This window comes from Sciurus vulgaris, assembly GCF_902686455.1.
Source record: "Sciurus vulgaris genome assembly, chromosome: 12".
Taxonomy (NCBI): Eukaryota; Metazoa; Chordata; class Mammalia; order Rodentia; family Sciuridae; genus Sciurus; species Sciurus vulgaris.
The window spans coordinates 41,662,459-41,679,226 of record NC_136473.1 but is presented as its reverse complement, the minus strand read 5'-3'; the positions used below and the strand labels follow the sequence as shown (position 1 = coordinate 41,679,226).

Sequence of the window (16,768 nt, the reverse complement as noted above, 5' to 3'; positions counted from 1 at the left end):
TAAACTGCAGAGTATTGGTCGTTTCTCCTCATGATCTTACAGCTAACTGGGAGCTGTATCTCGCTGTTGCTGCCCAGCATTACAAGAGAATATCAGTATCGTACAGCATATGGCTAGACCAGGAAAAAGTAAAAATTCAAAGTATGTTTTCTACTGACTGCATGTTGCTTTGGCAACATCATAAAGTAAAAAAATCTTAAGAGAAACCATTGTTGAGTTGGGGACTGTCTGAATATAGCATATATTTTTATTTTGGAAAATTTAGCATATTTCATATAAACATGTCATATTTCAACCTGATCCAGGGATTTGTCAAATAGATTAAAATCATCTTGTCATGGGATGGGTAGAGGTGGTTCGAGAGAATTAACACAGGACAGTCAGCCTAGATTCTAATATGTAAGATTCAAAACATGCTAACTAATTGTATTTGTTTATTTTGGGGGGGGGGGTACTGAGAATTCAACCCAGGGGCACTTAACCATGAAGCCACATCCCCAGTATTTTTAGTATATTTTTTATTTTGAGACAGGGTCTCACTAAGTTGCTGAGGCTGACTTTGAACTAGTTATCCTCCTGCCTTAGCCTCCCTGAGCCCCTAAGAGTAAGTGAATGCCACCATGCCTGGCTATTATTCATAATAGCTATATGGTGTTTTCTATTGTTCACATCTCATGTTATCCTAGAAACATAACTTTTTAATAAAAAAATTATTTAAAAAATATTTAAATCAAAATACTTTAGACTACTACATTTACTACATGAAAGAGTTCTGAAAGCTCCTTAACATGCAACACATTTAGTGCTCTCATTACATATTACTTTTTTTTTTCTTTTTTGTTTGGGGTGCTGGGGATTGAATCCAGGGCCTTGCACATGCTAGGCAAGTGTTCTACCACTGATCTACACCCCCAGCCTTTAATATTACTATTTTAAGCTTTTGAAATAAATCTGTCATTACTCCTAGAAGGGGCTGACCTTTGCACACATCACACATATATAACTACACACAAATGTAATGTTTGACAAAGGTAATGTACGATGTTCAGTGGATACAAATGTAAAGGTATATAAATCCCTTCACACAAAAGTTATCATACAAGAACACTGTGATCCAATACATTGAAACTTATGAAGTACAACTGCATTTAAAAGTCATCTTACAAATAAAAGCAATTCTTAAGAGAAGTTGACCCTTCTCAAGAGAATTTTGGACCTTTGTTTTTGGAACTGCTTTCTCCTTCTCACAGAGAAACTTCTTATTACTTTCACCAAAACTGGAATGATCTGACTTCATTCACTACATTTGTCTTTAATGCCTTTTGTTCTTTTTTTGGTGGTACTAGGGATTGAATCCAGGTGCACTTTACCACTGATCTACATCCCTTCCCAGCCCTCCCCACCCCCCGCTTTTTTTTTTTTTTTTTTTTTTTTGAGGGTTTCACTAAGTTGCTTTTTTTTTTTTTTTTTGAGGGTTTCACTAAGTTGCTGAGGCTGGCCTTGAACTTACAATCCTGCCTTAGCCTCCAGAGTGGCTGAGATTACAGAAATGCACCACCATGCCCAACTGAATGACTTCTATTTTTAAAAATCCAGATGCATCCTCATTTGATGAAGATTTCTTAGCACCAATATTTATAAAAACCAACTGTTCTGTGAAAGATTTTGTGCAATGATAGTATCATCGGAGTAAAGTGTGCAACCTCTCAAGGCAACATGTGTAGTGTCAAGTTAAAGAGAAAACCAAACCATCTTCCACATGATATTATGGTTTATTTCCTACTCTGAAAGGAGGGAGACTTTCTGGGTATGACTCTGGTTCTGCCACTTGCTATCCTTTAATTTCTTCAACTGTGAAACAGGGATAATAATACTTAAATCTCATAGATTGTTTTAACATTTAAACAAATACCTGCAAGACACTTGGAACACTGGCATACTCAAGGAGAGTTAATGGCTAATTTTTATTTCTTATTATCATAATGAAAGAATTTATAACTAGAGTACAAGGTAAATTTCAAGCCAGAAACTCAAGTCCATAAAAGAAAAGGATGTAAAGATATTTTCCCTGTTGTACATTTGACAAATTACAAATTTCATCATTAAGGAAAGCCATCCTTGTTCCTTGAGGAAGAGGCAATGGCTATCTGGAGGATCCAACTTTGAAAGAATAAACAAAGATCAATCAATTACTGTGAGCCTAAGAGCTGAAGGATGATTAGTAGCAAGAGCCAGAAAAAAAATCTACAAAAATTAAATCATATCCAAATCACAAAGATTCAGTAAACTTTAACAACATGTAAACTATAACGTTGGTATAATGTTTTATTTTCTATTTTATGGCCCCAAATGATGATGAAACAGAAGGTGTATAGGTTAGATGAAGGGCAATCTAGAATCCTGGTGCTGAAGTTGTACAGGTGTGTGTATGTGGTTTCTGGCCATTTTACTTACCAGTCACCTTCATAAGAACAGTAGAAAGTCAGTCAAGATAGGCATATGAGAATTATGGCATTTACATTTCACCTGTTATATATTTAATTTGAATTCTACTGAAAAACATTTGGAAGATTGTGTATTGATACATTTGAATTGTAATTCCAATTTAAATAATTAGGAAGTTGCGATAGTTTTACACAGAAATATTTTGTTAAGTATATGTCAATGATGTTTGTTACTAAGAAAGGATTGCTATTTGAAATATAGTTTTTAAAAATTTATTTTGGGGATTGAACCCAAGGGTAACTTTCTACTGATCTACGTCCCTAGCAGTTTTATTTTTTATTTGAAGGCAGGGTCTTGCTAAGTTGTTTAGGGCCTAAATTGCTAAGGTTGGCCTTAAACTTGTCATCCTCCTGCCTCAGCTTCTTGAGTCACTGGGTTTACAGGCATGCACCACTGTGCCCAGCAATCGGGTTTTTTCTGGAGTGGTGGGGACTGAACCCAGGGTCTTATGCATGCCAGGCAAGCGATCTACCACTGAACTGCATTTAAAAATGCAGAAGTCACTACTCTCAAACAAGTACATAAAATTATAAGTAATTCTAACTGAAGAACTCCCCTATTAGGCACTATTTTAACATTTTGGTCAACATATATCTAACATAAAAAAAAATAAACTACATTCCTTTAAACATAGGGTATAATTAAGTGCTGGGGATATAGCTCAGTTGGCAGAGTGCTTGCTTCTCAAGCACAAGGCTCTGGGTTCAATACCCACCCTGCCAAAAAAAAAAAAGTAGGGTATAATTAGGCATTTTCTTTTTAATTACATTCTTGGTCTAACAGAAATGCTTTATTGTTTCTGATAATACCTGAAGGCTTTCTTCTGTTGTTATCCAATGGCCTCCAACACCAAGAAGTGTGATGATATCATGTTCATGCAGTAGTTGTAATTTTACAGTTGGTTCATCATCTTTACTCTATAATCTCACTTGTAAATGAATACAGAAAGAGAGAGAAGAAATATATTTTATAATAATATGACAAAAATTTGTTGTTCAAAAAGTTTTACTTTTTAATGTAGTAACTTGGAGGCATTTTTCTTAGAAAAAGGCAACACATTGTATTCACATATCTTAAAATATACCTTTTGCATTGAAACTTTATAAGGTTTATTCTATATTTTATTATAAGTGAAAGAAAGTCTGTTTGCATTCAGACACTAAGTAAGGTAATATAATAGATAGTTAAATCCCATAATGTATTAATTATAACAAGGATGACAATACAGTGGGATGAGTTGCTTTCTGATTAAAGCATTCAGATTCAAAATAGTCACACTTTGACATAATTATTGAAATGTGTAATTGCAAAAGTGATGTCAATGAAGTGTATGTTCACTATCACTGAAAGATTTTTCTGAGTTAATTGAAAATCTTGATATTTAAATCTTAAAAGTGTTTAAAATAAACAAACCAACCCCACACATGATGGCCAAAGTGGTATTCACAACAAAATATATACAGAAGCACTCTGTGGGACTATAATATTTTCAGAGTGATGGCACTAAGTGTGTACAGATAAGGTGTTGAATAGATATTGGTTAAACTAAAAAAGTTCAAGAAGAGAGAAAACAAACTTCTGTATGTTTTCCATCTAGAGACCACAGAAATCAACCTAAATAGAGGGCAGCCACACATAGCAGAAATGACTGCGTAAAGGCATCTGGATAATAAAGTGTACTATCTGGGACCAAATGAGATCACAGAAACAGGTTTTTTACAGAGATTTGTCTTCTGTTACTTAAACTTCAATTCCTGTCCTTTAAAAGGCAAGCATGATCTCTCTTCCAGATATACAGTGATTATAATGGGAATAATGTGAAGAAGCTCCAACTTAAACTGAGAAGTCTTTAGTTAAAATTTAACATCCAATTTAAGAAATGCATTAACAATTATTCCCTCGCTTTGTTTGTTTTTTGTTTTGCTTTTTTTTTTTTTTTTTTCTGAAATTCATCAAACTGAAAAAAACTACACAGGCTATTGATTTCATGGGTACCAACCTCCAGCACCTAGGACAATATCTACTCCCAGGCCTCCCGTTTCTTCCAAACAGCTTTCAGCAATATGGACTTTCCCATCAATCACTCAGGCTGTAAAGGACAGGAAATCAGGCAATTGTACTGTTCTATATGTGAGCAATACAAATCAGGGGGAGAAAAAAGAAAAGATATATCTGTCCTCTCTCTTCTGAAATGAGTTAAGCAGTTCAATTATTAAATAATACATTTAAAGGGGAAAATTATAAACCAATAAAACATTTTCCCATCAAGCCCAACTTTGATAAGGTTCAATTTTAAATGAATGGACTGATAAATTCAGTAAAATAAAAATATGAGCATTTTGTGGTAAGGTGGTCAAAGGACAGTCTGTGGATGCAGAAGATTGTTCTCAATAGCTTAGGATATGTTACTAGAACTGAGAATCTGAAAACACAGAGGTATATATGTATCGTTCATATTACAACGTGAACTGGAAGAATAAGCAGTTTCTTAAATATGTTTAGATTTTTATTATGTTTAAAGTTCATAAACATAAGAATAGAGTTGTTCATCATGGTACTTAGCTACTACGAGCTGTTTTATCCTTTCTCAGTCATAGAATCCCTCCCCTTGCTACCAAAATGGAGAAAAGTCCTGAAAGTAAGGAAAAGGAACATGATTATTTTTAGCTATTAGTGAAAATTAATTTTAATTGGTTACTTTAAAAGTATTGTATTAGTAGAAAAAATAATTATATTTCTATATAATAGAATAATCAGAACTTGAACTAGCAAACAAATTTTGTATTGCATTTTTATATTTTTATTTCTATATTTTTGTGGTGCTTCAGATTGAATCCAGGATTTGGTGCATGCCAGGCAAGTTCTCTACCACTGAGCAACATCCCAGGCCCATTTCTAAATATCATCAACACCTTGTTGAAGAGAATTCCTCTTAAAGCTGCTCAGCTTTGAGAAATAGTGCAACAGTAATCTGAGATTTGGAGGAATTGAGTGGGAAGACAGAAGGGAAAGAAGACTGAAATCACCTAGGAAGGGTAGAATTGACCAATATGAAACTTTTCCCTTCAATAATACCACTTGCTTGCTTCCTCCATTGTACTTTCAAATCTATTCTTTTCCCTCTTTTCCTTCAGCCCTGTATTACCTCCCTTCCATTTCTTGGTTATTTCTGCAGGATGCATAATGTAACAATGGAAATAACATGGACTTTACTGTTAGGTCAGGAATCAAGGCCCATTCCAGTCCCTTGTCTAATTGTATATGATTGCAGAAGCTAGTTAAATTCTGAGAAACTATTTCATGGTTATCCACCACAAGTCTGTTGAGACTGTAAGGAGGAAATGTCCATATTAAGCTCAGTGAACATTATTTCCCTTTCTACCTCCCTTCACTTATATTCTGCTCATCCTCTTTGATTTATTTCAGTTAGTTTCTCTGTTCCTATTTTCTTCCTCCTCTCCATATGCACTGCTGTTTGGAGAGGTTCAAGTTTTATACACACACACACACACACATATGTTTTATTTATTTATTTATTTATTTATTTATATTTCTTAGGTTGAAACTTCTTAAGAGCTTACAAGAGACTCATAAGAGTCCACCATTCCTGCTCACTTTAAACTATATCTGACTTGTGTTTCTGTGTGCATGGATCATTTGTCTTCCTAGGGTCTCACAGAAAACAGAGAACTTTAAGGGCATATGATGGGGTAAAAGAGGTTAAGAAACAGAGTGATACAGAAATATACTGATTTATTGAGTGAAACCAAAGAAAAAACAGGTATTTCTAAACTGTGTCAGGTTCACTTAAAGCAAACTTGGGTAAGTTGTTAAGACAAAAAATTAAGAAAAAAGAAAGATGTAAGTTTGAAAAATTTTAAATAATTAAAGCTATAACTTAAGTAAATTTGGAATCAGCACAGATTTGTTTTTTAGCTGTTAGTGCACATCAATGTTCATAGCTGCTCAATTCACAATGGCCAGATTGTGGACCCAACCTAGTTGTCCTTCAACTGATGGATGGATAAAGAAACTGTGGTATATATATACAATGGAATATTACTCAACTATAAAGAATAATAAAATTATGGCATTTGCAGGCAAATGGATGAAATTAGAGAATATCATGTTAAGTGAGATAAGCCAATCTCAAAACACCAAAGGACAAATGATCTCACTGATAAGCGGATGATGACACATAATGGGGGTGGGAGGGGGGCAAGAATGGAGGAAGGAGGGACTGTATAGAGGGAAAAGAGGGATGGGAGGGGTGGGGGAAGGAAAAAATAACAGAATGAATCAAACACCATTACCTGGTATAGATGTATGATTACACAAATGGTATGCCTTTACTTTTTGTACAAACATAAACAACATATATCCCATTTGTTTACAATAAAAATAAATTTTTAAAAAATGTCTAGGAGGTAGCAAAGCACAGGGAATATTTCCAGAACAAGACTTCTGAGTCAATGATCAGTTTACCTGGAATAAAAAATAAATAAATAAATAAATAAGTCCACCTTTTGGGGACTTGCGACAGACTTTTGTCATTGAAACCTACAAAGTCAACAGCTAAAAAGGATATGTGAATTTGAAGTGTGTATGCTTTTCTAATAAAAGTTACATTTTAGTTACAAAAAAAATTAACTTTCATTTGGGATTTTGTACTTCACTTCATCAGTGCAGTTTTGCGGTTTTTATTTCCCTGAAAAACTTCATGTTCTAAAGTTTGTGCTGAGAAATGTTACCCACCTATAGAAGGTCTAAGTCTTTCAAGGCACTGCTTGTCTTCCAAGCTGCATGCTGTTGAAATGACTTTGGCTCCTCTGTGCTGTGTGACCTGAATGGCTATTGTGCCAAATACCTGTGTGGAAACACATATACAGGGGACAGGCCAGATCCAATCTATTTTGTAGACTATATAAAATATACAGCATATATATATTGTGTGTATGTGTGTGTGTGTGTGCGTGTGTATATATAGTATATGTGTGTGTATATAGGTACATGCATGTACACTCTTTCTGGTTCTAGGAATTGAACCTAGGATGCTTCATATTGAGCCATATCAACAGCCCTTTTTATTTTTTAGTTTGAGACGGGGTCTTGCTAAGTTGCTGAGCCTCCCAAGTCACTGAGATTACAGACATGCACCATTGCACCTGGATTACTTTAATATATTTTTTAAAATAAAGAAACAAATAAAAAATAAAAAGGTCTGGGGATGTAGCTCCAAGGCAGACTTCCCGTGAATTCTCCCTAGTGACACAAAGAAACAAAAAAACAAACCCCCCAAAACAAAAAATGTTATAATAAAAAAGGAAAAAATACAGATAAATTTAGCAGCGAACTTCAGAAGGGGGAGTAGAAAAGCTGCACACATCACATGCTCAGGTCTGAGCATCATTTCCAGGATGGAGGTCACGTTCAGAAACATGACCGCAGAAAGAGAAAGGCGGCTTAAGGGCACTGTTTAAGTACTTCAGGAACCTAGCTGCCTCTCTTTGGAGACTGGAGCACTTCAAACACTCCATCTGTATTTGGACTTGTAGGGTGAGCACAGGGAAACACTACTACCGCGATGTCGGACATCAGAGCACGTCAATGCTGAAGACAGCTCTGCCTTTTTCCAGAGAAAAGGAAAGGAAAATAATTTTCATCAATAGCCAAATAGAAAACTATAAATTCACCTCAAATTTTGCAATTATTTTAGATTACAATATTTTACATATTCTTTTTGTTTGTTTTTTTGCACTGGGAATTAAACCCAGTGGTGCTTACCCACTCAGCCACATCCCCAGCACTTTTTATTTTGAGACAGAGTCTTGCTAAGTTGCTTAAGGCCTCACTAATTTTGCTGAGACTGGCCTCAAACTTGTGATCCTCCTGCCTCAGCCTCCAGAGTCACTAGGATTATAAATGTGTGCCACCAAGACCAGTTTTACATAGTCTTTTAGTGTCTATTATTGCAATTGTCTATTTTTGAATGCTATATGTAATACATTTAAATTAGTACATTTTGACCTCGTGTGTGATCTATCTATAAAATGCCAACACTTTATTAACCTGAGTGTGTCAGTGATATGATATAAAACCAGTAAGGAATTCCAGGAATGAACAAAAATGATTTGGCTGGGGTTACAACTCAGTGGTAGAGAGCTTACTTACCAACCCTGGGTCCCCTCCCCAGCATGTGGTGTGGGTGGGGGAGACTTGTTTGCTTTTTAATGTTCTGGTAAATTTAAAGTAATTAGAAACTAATTATACTAAATCTAACTTTTACCTCCTATTGATAAAACCTGCTTATGGTAACAAAATGGGAGGCCGGTAAAAATATCAATTATTAATCTATTGGCAAAGAATTCTATTAGCTTGTTTCTAAATTCCCTAGGTTGACTGTATGTTAATCTATTTTTTATTTATTTATTTTTTTTGCGGTGCTGGGGATTGAACCCAGGGCCTTGTGCTTACAAGGCAAGCACTCTGCCAACTGACCTATATCCCCAGCCCTTAATCTATTTCTTTTTTTAAATTTTTTTTATTAAAAATCATAAATTTACATAGGGCAATGTTGTTTGATTCATTCTGTTATTTTTTCCCTTCCCCCCACCGCTCCCACCCCTCTTTTCCCTCTATACAGTCCTTCCTTCCTCCATTCTTACCACCCTCCTTATCCCTAACCCTAAACCTAACCCTAGCCCTAACGCTAACCCCTCCTACCCCCCATTATATGTCCTCATCCGCTTATCAGCAAGATCATTCGTCCTTTGGTTTTTTTTTGAGATTGGCTTATCTCACTAGCATGATATTCTCCAATTTCATCCATTTGCCTGCAAATGCCGTAATTTTATCATTCTTCATGGTGGAGTAATATCCCATCGTATATATATGCCACAGTTTCTTTATCCATTCATCAACTGAAGGGCATCTAGGTTGGTTCCACAATCTGGCTATGGTGAATTGAGCAGCTATGAACATTGATGTGGCTGTATCTCTGTAGTATGCTGATTTTAAGTCCTTTGGGTATAGACCAAGGAGTGGGATAGCTGGGTCAAATGGTGGTTCCATTCCAAGCTTTCTGAGGAATCTCCATACTGCTTTCCAGAGTGGCTGCACTAATTTGCAACCCCACCAGCAATGTATGAGTGTACCTTTCTCCCCACATCCTCGCCAACACCTATTGTTGCTTGTGTTCTTGATAATCGCCATTCTAATTGGGGTGAGATGAAATCTTAGGGTAGTTTTGATTTGCATTTCTCTTATTACTAGAGATGTTGAACATTTTTTCATATATCTGTTGATTGCTTGTACATCTTCTTCTGTGAAGTGTCTGTTCATATCCTTAGCCCATTTGTTCATTGGATTATTTGTATTCTTGGTATAGAGTTTTTTGAGTTCTTTATATATTCTGGAAATTAGTGCTCTATCTGAAGTAGGAGTGGCAAAGATATTCTCCCACTCTGTAGGCTCTCTCTTCACATTACTGATAGTTTCCTTTGCTGAGAGAAAGCTTTTTAGTTTGAATCTATCCCAGTTATTGATTCTTGCTTTTATTTCTTGTGCTATGGGAGTCCTGTTAAGGAAGTCTGATCCTAAGCCAAAGTTGAAGGTTTGGACCTACTTTTTCTTCTATAACATGAAGGGTCTCTGGTCTGATTCCGAGGTCCTTGATCCATTTTGAGTTGAGTTTTGTGCAGGGTGAGAGGTAGGGGTTTAATTCCATTCTGTTGCATATGGTTTTCTAGTTTTCCCAGCACCATTTGTTGAAGAGGCTATCTTTTCTCCATTGCATATTTTTGGCACCTTTGTCTAGTATGAGAAAATTGTATTTATTTGGGTTTGTGCCCATGTCCTCTATTCTGTACCATTTATCCACCTGTCTATTTTGGTACCAATAGCATGCAGTTTTTGTTACTATTGCTTTGTAATAGAGTTGAAGATCTGGTATTGCGATACCCCCTGCTTCACTCTTTCTACTGAGGATTGCTTTAGCTATTCTGGGTTTCTTATTCTTCCAGATGAATTTCATAATTGCTTGCTCTATTTCTGTAAGGTACATCATTGGGATTTTAATTGGAATTGCATTGAATCTGTATAGCACTTTTGGTAGTATGGCCATTTTGACAATATTAATTCTGCCTATCCAAGAACATGGGAGATCTTTCCATCTTCTAAGGTTTTCTTTAATTTCTTTCTTTACTGTTCTGTAGTTCTCATTGTAGAGGTCTTTCACCTCTTTTGTGAGATTGATTCCCAAGTATTTTTTTTTTTTGATGCTATTGTGAATGGGGTAGTTTTCCTAATTTCTCTTTCTGAAGATTCATCACTTATGTATAAAAATGCATTGGATTTATGAGCATTGATCTTGTAACCTGTTACTTTACTGAATTCACTTATGAGTTCTAAGAGTTTTCTGAGTTTAAGTTTGAGTTTTAGAGTTTAAGAGTTTCCAGGTTCCTCTAAATATATAATCATGTCATCAGCGAACAGGGATAGTTTGAGTTCTTTTCCAATTCGTATCCCTTTAATTTCTTTGGCTTGTCTAATTGCTTTGGCTAGAGTCTCAAGAACGATGTTGAATAGAAGTGGTGAAAGAGGGCATCCCTGCCTTGTTCCAGTTTTTAGGGGAAATGCTTTCAGTTTTTCACCATTTAGAATGATATTGGCCATGGGCTTAGCGTAGATGGCCTTTACAATGTTAAGGAATGTTCCCACTACCCCAATTTTTTCTAGTGTTTTGAGCATGAAGCGATGCTGTATTTTATCAAATGCTTTTTCTGCATCTATTGAAATAATCATGTGATTCCTAACTTTTAGTCCATTGCATTCAACAAAAGAAGTAGAAATCAACAAATAAACGACTTAACACTACAGCTCAAAGCCCTAGAAAAAGAAGAGCAGACCAACACCAAAAGTAGTAGAAGACAGGAAATAGTTAAAATCAGAGCTGAAATCAACGAAATTGAAACAAAAGAAACAATCGGAAAAATTAACAAAATAAATACTTAGTTCTTTGAAAAAATAAACAAAATTGATAAACCCTAAGCCACACTAACAAAGAGAAAGAGGGAGAAAACTCAAATTACTAAAATTCGGAATGAACAAGGAAATATCACAACAGACATGAGTGAAATACAAAACATAATTAGAAGCTATTTTGAAAATCTATACTCCAACAAAACAGAAAATCTCGAAGACATCAACAAGTTTCTAGAGACATATGAATTACCTAAACTGAATGAGGAGGACATACACAACTTAAATAAATCAATTTCAAGCAATGAAATAGAAGAGGTCATCAAAAGCCTACCAACAAAGAAAAGTCTGGGACCAGATGGGTTCTCAGCCAAGTTCTACAAAACCTTTAAAGAAGAGCTCATTCCAATACTCCTCAAAGTATTCCATTAAATAGAAGAGGAGGGAACCCTCCCAAACTCATTCTATGAAGCCAGTATCACCCTGATACCTAAGCCAGACAGTGACACATCGAGGAAAGAAAATTTCAGACCAATATCCTTAATGAACATCGACGCAAAAATTCTCAACAAAATTTTAGCAAATCGCATACAAAAATATATTAAAAAGATAGTGCACCACGATCAAGTGGGTTTTATCCCAGGGATGCAAGGTTGGTTCAACATCCGGAAATCAATCTATTTCTTAAAAACAAACATTAACACTTACATTTGCTCTATCCATCTCAGTACTGATTTTCCAGGAGAGAGATGAGAAAGATAATGCAGGGCTATATAAGCTCATACTCCATCCCGAATAGTTCCAGCTGCTTCTGTCCATGTATCCTTTTCTGGTTTAAGAACTATCTCAAGGAATAGGAGGAAACCATCCATTAGCAAGTCCTATTAATACTGCCTGATGGATCTATTTCTTTCCATCTCTTTGTCCATGGACCATGGCCCTGGTCCAAGCCCCTGTTCCTGTTAACCTCTCCCCAACATTATGGTTTCCTTGGTCCACTCTTGCCCACATATAATCTAGGAGTCAGTGTGTACTGAGTGAGTATATTTCCTAAATACATTCAGGAGAGTACGTGAAACATTAACACAACTGCATTAATAAATAAAAAGCAGAAGGTAAATAACCACCATCAGAAAGGAGAAACAGTGCATAAGGATCATCCCAGCAGCCTCCTCTCTCCCCACCAGGGGTCACCATTCTCACTTGATTTCTGATTCACCTTTAGAGTTTATCAAGTGTGCACTCCTCAACCATCATTCAGTTTTGCCTGGTTTTGAATGTTTATCTAAATAGAACCATACCCTAAATATTCTTTGCTATATCGCCTTTTATGTTGAACATTGTTTTTAAGAAACACATTTTTGTGCCCTTTCATTTGGGAGGTTGTAGTGGTACTTTGGTTTTTGTTGTTTTATGGTATTCCACTATGTGCAAACACCTTTGGTTATCTATTCTTCAGCTCATGAACATTTGTGTTGTTTCCAGTTTTGTCAATGACAAACAGAATGTTGCTAAGAATGTATAAAGGATACCATTACATTATGCATGGTTTTCATTAGGATATTTACTTTGGAGTGGAAATCCCAGGTCCCAGAGTATATTACTTTTGACTTAGTTACACACTTTTCAGTGTTCTTGTATAAATTTACTTTCCCACATCATTGTCTTAGTACAGTAAACTCTTTATGAGATTTTTACATTTTTGCCAGTCACGTGCATAATGGTATAGTGATTTCTTACTGTGACTTAAATTTGCTTTTCCCCTACTACTAAAAAGGCTGAGCCCCTACATTTGCTGGACTTTTGGAATTCTTTTCATGAAGTGACTGTTCAAGTCTTTGTCCAACTTTCTATCATCCTGTCTTTTTCTTATTTATCGACTTAGAGGAATTCTTATAGTCATTTACATTGTAAATATTACAAGTTGAGTAATTTTCTATGTGCTACAAATATTACAAGTGAGTATCCCGTATCTGCAATCACACCTCCCATCTGGAAAGATTAAACTGAAGATAAATTCCGACTTTACATACAGTATGATAAAGTCACATATAAGGAATTATATGTCAAATGCTTAGCATGTTATTGCTCAATGCATCTTAATCTTATAGCCTCACAGTAAACCTTCCTCTAATTTAATTTGAAATATTTCTGTGTAAGAACTGTGAACAATAAATTACCAGGGAAGAATAAGAATTAAACCACCAGTAGCAACAATTGCAACAGCAAAAACATTGATAGTACTCCTCTCTGTGGAAAATAAACATGTCCAGGTTTGAGAGTAAGGCATAGAAAAGCTATCCAAAGATGTTCTCTGGCCACACTTTGGAGAAATATCTTTTGGTTTCCTGGGAACTGATTTGCCAGCCTCCTACTGGTGGAATGTTCCTGCTCTGCAGTGTCTCAGAGTGCTAGGCCAGCTCAGACTTGGGCATCAGCTCCTCACATCCTCCTTTCCCACAGTCCTAGGGTGGGATCCCAACACCTGAGGCCTCAGCCCTGGCTCTTCATTCTGACCTCTGGCAAACCCCCTGCCTCCAAAACATTTCTCCTGGGGCAGTGGGATCATGACCCCCAGTAGCGGGTCACCAAGACAGCTGAGCTATACACTTGCCACAGAGAGTTTTCCAGTAAGTGCAGCAGTGTGCCCCTAACTTCTGGGGTTTGCTCCCCTGAATTTCACACATTAGGCCTAAAGGCCACATCTGGGCTGCATGTGCATGTGTGCGTGCACACGCAGTACTTGGTGAGGTCGCCCTACCAGCTAGACTCTCAGGACAAGCACGCCTGGCAGCCCTGGAGGACCTGAGCTCTGCACAGAGTCCTGCTCTCTCCTCCCCTGAACCTGTGCAGGGGCTCTCTGGGCAGGGCCTTGGGCTTTGGAGTCCTGCACAGGGAGCCCTTGATGCCACGTCCCCTCTCCAGCCCCACCCTCCCATTTCTCTGGTCTGGATGTGCTACCAGGGTATGTGGGCCCCTCTCTGTTGCCAAGATGCAGGCCACTGTGACTGCCATTGCCTTGGATTGGCCCCATGGAACAGCAGGTAGGGAAGACTCTGAAGTGGGCAGGGCTGGTCCAATCCTTGAGGCCAGGCATGGGAACTGCTATGGGTCCTGGGTGGGGGCACCCTATGGCCTATGTGGGGTTGGTCTCCCACCCTTCCGTTCAGAGCCTGTGCAGAAGTGAGGAGTGCCTGGAGCCACAGGGCTACCTCTCCAGGGTGAGGCCATTGTAGGATGGGGCATTTGTGGCCCTCTCCTCCAGAATCCTGGGTTAAGGTGTGTGCACCCAATGCTAGGCTGGTTGCATCGTTGATGAGGGGATCATCATTCAGCAAACCCACGCTTGTTGATCAAGGACTTGGAGGGATTTAAAGTGTCTGGGAAGAGGGCCCATGGGGTCAGCCCAGGGGAAGGTGTCATGAACCACCTCCACCACCAGCTGCCAGGATTCCATGGCCACCTCCAGGACACAGGCAAGAGTGGCAAGTGTACCCAATCCCAGTCCTGTGGCCACCTAAGGATGCTGATTTACTGGAGGGCAGGCAGTGCAGCCAGCTTGAGTGATTGACAAGTGAATGGGCTGAGCCACTTCTGATGAGGGGAGTGGGCCTTGACCTACAGGCTCCAGAGGTCTCCCTCTAACACCACTTTCCTCACCTGTCAGGAGGATCCACAATGGAAGGTTTGTTTCCTGGATGGGGCTAAAAAATACTGGAAAACCCCATTAGCCCACCTTGACTGGATCCCTTGTTATTTTTCTAACTTAGGAAACTTGTTAACCATTCATTGGGGTTTCACAGCTAAGGTAGTCAAAGCCAGTAAGCACAGCCAGAGAGGAGAGTGAAGAAGGGTCAATACTTGGAGCAAGTAAGTTGAATACTGGAGAAGTGCCAAAGAGTGTGTCCTAGAACAGAGGAACCACGGGCATGTTATTGAGGGGTTCCTATGCATGTTTGTGCTGGCGAGACCTGTTATGGCCCATAGAGGAGGGCACATTCCTTCCCATATGCAGTCCAAGCCATGCTTCTTCATAAATGGCATGTTTCTAAATAGCAGATGGTCACCTGATGGTGCATGCCTATAATCCTAGTTCTTCTGGAGGCTAAGGCAGGAAGATCATAAGTTGGAGGCCAGCTTCAGCAAGGACCTCAGCAACTAGTGAGATCCTGCCTCAAAACAAAACAAAACAAAATTATGGGATTCTCACACAGAGACAGGAGACACCAGGGTATTCAGCAGGCAGCAGTGTTTATTTGTGGACACAGCCTCAGAGAATTCTTATCCAAAGGCTGAGCATTTAGTGTATGTAGCCATATATATTCTTGTTAGTTTCCTTTTACATATTACTTCTTTGTCTCCCATATGAGGTAATACACATTCCTGTTTGGGCATTCTATTTCTAAACTGGAAAGTAGCAAGAATGTTACAACTGAGTTGTGGAAGACTCACAGTGATACTGCTGACACCATCTTTCCTTTGTTCTGAGAAATTTCTACCATGAAAACAAAAGGTCTGGAGATGGAGCTCAATGGTACAGCACTCCTGGCTTCTATTCCCAGCACCAAACTAAGGCAAACCAAACAAATGGCAGATGGACTTCATTTAGGGCAGGCAGGGAATTTAGCATTATAATGAAGTATAGTGAGCAAAGTTTACCCCAGGTCACCTAGCTCACCTAGAAGAGGAGCTGTGTACCTTTGACTCATTCAAAAGATGTTTCTTTCAGGCCTTTTCTAAAGAGTCTTATTTGAAACAGAAAAAAACTTCAAGTGATGTTAGCAGTGATCAGCTCCCTGCCTACAAGCACAGGTGTTATAAGTTGCTGCCTGGCCACTAAACACATTGCAGAATGTTTCCTGGTGGAGAGAAAGATCTGAAGGGGGCAGAGCTTGGCTTCTGGATCCCTTGGGGCCTCTCCTTCCTCTTAGGCTATTCTACCTAACACCTCCAGTATCTGAGCAACATAGATCTTGGATGACCTCCAAACCCAGAGGCTTTGAGCCTGATCCCAGGCTCTCACCTTACCCCACTGTTGATGGCTGTTTCATGGGGCACATTAAGGCCCTGATTTTGGAGGGTTTCAGTTCCATCCCACATCTCTGCTCTCCAGTGCTCTGAGGGCTTCGTTAGAGTACCTCTCTAGGCAGGGGTTGCAGCCTTCCTGGCTGGCTGTCTTGACCTTGAACCTCCAAGATGGCAGCCCCTGGGGCTACTCAGTGGACCACCTCTGTGTTACTTATGGGATTGAGTCTTAGTCATTGTTGCCAGAAGGTTGTTTCTC

General features: G+C 38.3%; 1 pseudogene across 1 annotated transcript; it reads right to left on the bottom strand.

Moving 5' to 3' along the window:
* Nucleotides 1-1,459: 1,459 nt before the first annotated feature.
* Nucleotides 1,460-12,356, bottom strand: LOC306641931 (quinone oxidoreductase-like protein 1; annotated as a pseudogene). The gene is made up of 5 exons (XR_013766836.1): nucleotides 12,193-12,356; nucleotides 7,257-7,372; nucleotides 4,501-4,594; nucleotides 3,315-3,420; nucleotides 1,460-2,160 (listed from the first exon to the last, which is right to left on the bottom strand). The product of XR_013766836.1 is annotated as a quinone oxidoreductase-like protein 1 (transcript).
* Nucleotides 12,357-16,768: the final 4,412 nt, after the last annotated feature.